Here is a 4,219-nt window from a genome sequence, read left to right as displayed (position 1 = left end):
ATGTATGAGCATAATGCATGTCTTTATAATTCATGCTTGTGTAACAGTCTATTATATTGACATACAATGAATTATCAAACAATTTACTTGTTTCACATTTATTCAATTTCCAACTGAATATCTAAAAATTCACATTTTTGTTTCTGTTAAATCATGTTTCTAAGACAAATTTTCATGACTGATATCATTGGAATCAAAGGAGATAATTATTTTTATGGCTCATGAGACATGATCAAACTACTTTATACTAACTTCACACTGCTTTCCTAAATGGAAACCCACACCAATTTAACCACAACCATAGGACCTAACCATTTTAATAATTTGCTGCTTTATTAAGCATAAAAATATAATCCAGAAGTTAATTTGCACTTCTTTTATTTTTTAAAATTTTTTACATATTTATTTCTGCATTCATCTACTGGAATCTTAATAATTTTCTTATAAATTTGAATAATCACTTTGTTATAACTATTAACCCACTGTCTCCTACACTCAGGCAAGTTTTTCTCATCAGCTACCATTTTTTACCATTTTCATTGTTTATTTTTATACGTTCTAATCTGTCAGTATCATCTATTGTGATTTCTTCAATCCATTGATAACTAAGAAATAGACTATTTCTCCAGAAATATAATAATAAATATTCTAAAATGTTTTGTTTTCTTTTTTTTCCGGTGGGAGCTGTAGGGTTGAGAAGAGCAGAGCTCTCTCCTGTCCCTGCCATTACATATGCTTATCCACTGATATCCATGTACTCTAAAAAGGGGCAGTCATTGAGCGAAAATACTTTGCCTGCTGGGTTCGAGGCTCCCATTTGACCTGATATTGTGAACTTCGTTCACACCAACTTGCACAAAAACAACAGATAGTACTATGCTGTCAGTGAATTAGCCGGTCATCAAACCAGTGCTGAATCTTGGGGTACTAGCAGGGCAGTGGCTTGAATTCCCAGAGTTTGAGGTGGTGGGGCTCACTCTTCTGGCCAGGGTGCTTCTAGAAATATGTGTCATGGGGGCCACATGTTTGTACCAACCACTGGCACCACAGAGTGAACACAACACAAGCAATACGTAATCTGCTCTGCCTTGGCTGCCTCCTCAGCCTTACCATCACTGCTCATGCCTTAAAGATCATCGTATTGAGGAAATTCCTGAACTTCCTCCGGTGGTTGAAGATAACGTTGAAGGCTACAAGAAGACCAAGGAGGCTGTTTCGCTTCTTAAGACACTTAAAGCCAAGAATGAGATCAAAAAGGTCTATGCCTCTCTGTACATGAGAAATGGCAAGGGCAAAATGTAAAAAAAAAAAAAAATTTGTTGTATCCAATGCAGGGGATCCTGCATTATCTATAATGAAGACAAAAGTACCATCAAGGCCTGCAGAAACATCCCTGGAATTAATCTACTTAATGTAAGCAAACTGAACATTTTGAAACTTGCTCCTCGTGGGCATGTGGGATGTTTCTCCATTTGTACTGAAAGTGCTTTCTGCAGTTAGACGATCTGTATGGCTCTTGGCATAAGGCTGCCTCTCTCAAGAGTGACTATAACCTTCCCATGCACAAGATGCTTAATACAGACCTTAGCAGAATCCTGAAAAAGCCCAGAGATCCAAAGAACCCTCTGAGCACCATCCAAGAAGAGTCATCACAGAGTCCTAAAAAAGAATCCACTGAATAACCCGAGTATCATGCTGAACATAAATCCATATGCAAAGACCATGTGCTGGAACAACCATTCTTCACCAGGCCAGGAATCATAAACTCCAGATGGATAAGCAGGAGTAGCCTTAGAAGCCAAATCAGATGAGAAGGGGTATCTAGGCAAGAAGCCTGTGGGAAGAAAGGAAAGAAGGCTGTTGGTGTGAAGAAGCAGAAGAACCTTTGGTGGGAAAAAGGCTGCAGCTACGAAGAAACCAGCAGCTGAGAAGAAGCCTGCAGAAAAGCAACCCACCACGGAAGAAGTGAAGCCTGCTGCATAAACTTTGTTTACTCTGTAAATGTCAAACCATTATGGACAGCTAATTTTGAAAAAAGACCTGATCAAAGGCACTGAGAAACATGAAAAAATAAAATAAAATGTTTTCAGGGCACCTGGGGTTGAGCCTTGGACTACTGATTTCCACTCAGGTCATGATCTCTAGGTTCATGGGATAGAGCCCTGTGTGAGGCTCTGGGCTGACAGCTCAGAACTTGCTTGGGATTCTCTCTCTTCCTCTCTCTCTGCCCTTCCTCCCCTCGCACTCTGTCTCTCTCAAAATAAATAAATAAACTTTAAAAATAAAATGTTTTTATTTTAATCTATACACATTCAGTTCAGAAAGTAAAGTTCCTTTCCCCCGCATCAGGCTTCACGCTGACAGCACAGATCCTGCTTTGGATTCTCTCTCTCTCTCCTTCTCTCCCTGTCTCTCTGCCCCTCCCCTGCTCATTCTCTCTCTCTCTCTCTCTCTCTCTCTCTCTCTCTCTCTCAAAATAAATAAACTTTAAAAAAGAAGAAGAAGAAGAAGAAGGAGGAGGAGGAGGAGGAAGAGGAGGAGGAGGAGGAGAAGGAGGAGGAGGAGAAAATGTCCCTTTAAGAAGAGAAGAAGGAAATAAAAATGTAGCTGGTAAAACTGAGACTTTATTCTCCCATATCACTGTTTTTATTTTTATTTTTTAAGTTTATTCATTTATTTTGAGAGAGAGAGCGCACCTGTGCATGTGCGTGAGCAGGCGAGGGGCAGAGAACAAGTGAGAGAGGATCCCAAGCAGGCTCCATACTGTCAGCATTGAGCCCCACCTGGGGCTCAATCTCACAAGCAGTGAGATCATGACCTGAGCCTAAATCAAAAGTTGGACACTTAACTGACTGAGCCACCCAGAAGCCCCCAGAGCACTGTTTCTAAATGTGGTCCTCCCAAGTAGCTGCATCAGAGATACTTAAGGGCACTTGTTATAAATATACATTCTCAAATCCCATCTCTGTTATATTAAGGCTGAATCTCTGGGTATGGACACTCGGAAATTTCCATTTTTTAAAAAGATAACCAAGTGATTTTCATGCTGATTTAGGCCCAAAATCACAAACCAAGAGTAAGATTCTAGGTGAGTCACACAGTGGGGTTATTAAGATGCCTGACAATCAGGAGATACTCAAATATGTTCTGAATGAATAATACATGCATCCTTTCTCACAGGATAGTTTTTTGAGGTATAATTCACACACCACAAAATTCACCCTTTTAAAAAAGTGAACAATTCAGTGGTTTTACTATATCCAGAATTGTGAAACCATCACCACTATCAACTAGAGAATATTTCCATCACACCAAAAAAGACATTTCATGCCCATTAGTAGTCACACCTTCTCCCTACTACTCTCCATCTTCAGGCAATCCCTAATCTACTTTCTGTCTTGACAAATTTACCTATTCTGGACATTCCACAATACCCAGATATGAAATGTTCAGATAAATGAAATCACACAGTATATAGTCTTTTGTGACTGATTTTCACTTAGTGTCCTATTTTTAAGGTTCATCAATATTATGACATGTATTAGCATTTTATTCCTTTGCATTGCCCCATAACATTCCATTGTATGAATATACCATATTACATTTATCTTTTCATCAGTAGATAAATGGATTTTTTCCATTTTCTGATAAATATGCTGCCATGAATGTTCATGTATGAGGTGTTTGTGTGAACATAAGTTTTCATGACTATTGGGTAATTAGCTAGAGTTAAATTGCCAGGCTATATGGTAACTCCATGTGTAACATTTAGGAGAATTGTCAAACTGTTTTTCAAAGCAGCTGCACCATTGTACGTTTCCACCAGCATTCCAGTTTCTACCAGTCCTCCCCAACATTGGTCATCTGACTTTTTCATTCTAACTGTCCTAGTAGGTATGAAGTATCTCATTGTAGTTTGGTTTGCATTTCCCTAATGACTAATGATATTGAGTATTTTCTCATGTGCTTATTGGCCATTTTTATCTCTTCTTTGGAGAAATGTCTATTCAGACCCTTTGCCCATTTTTAAATAGTTTTTTTTTTTTTTACATTATTATTGAGTTGTAAGAGTTATTTAAACTAAATACAAGTCCTCTAGCAGATATAGGAGTTGAAAGTATTTCTCCCATTCTGTGGGTTGTTTTTTTACTTCCTTAATAGTGTCCTTTGAAGCACAAAATTTATAATTTAATAAATTCTAATATATCTAATTTTTCAT

General features: G+C 38.1%; 1 pseudogene; it reads left to right on the top strand.

Annotated features, from left to right (window-relative positions):
* The first annotated feature begins 653 nt into the window (after positions 1–653).
* Positions 654–1,983, top strand: LOC132676721 (large ribosomal subunit protein uL4 pseudogene; annotated as a pseudogene).
* The last annotated feature ends 2,236 nt before the right edge of the window (positions 1,984–4,219 follow it).

Source organism: Panthera onca, chromosome A2, assembly GCF_046562875.1.
Source record: "Panthera onca isolate mPanOnc1 chromosome A2, mPanOnc1 haplotype 2, whole genome shotgun sequence".
NCBI lineage: Eukaryota > Metazoa > Chordata > Mammalia > Carnivora > Felidae > Panthera > Panthera onca.
Note: the sequence above shows the minus strand (reverse complement) of the source record. Positions and strands in the feature narration are given on the sequence as shown.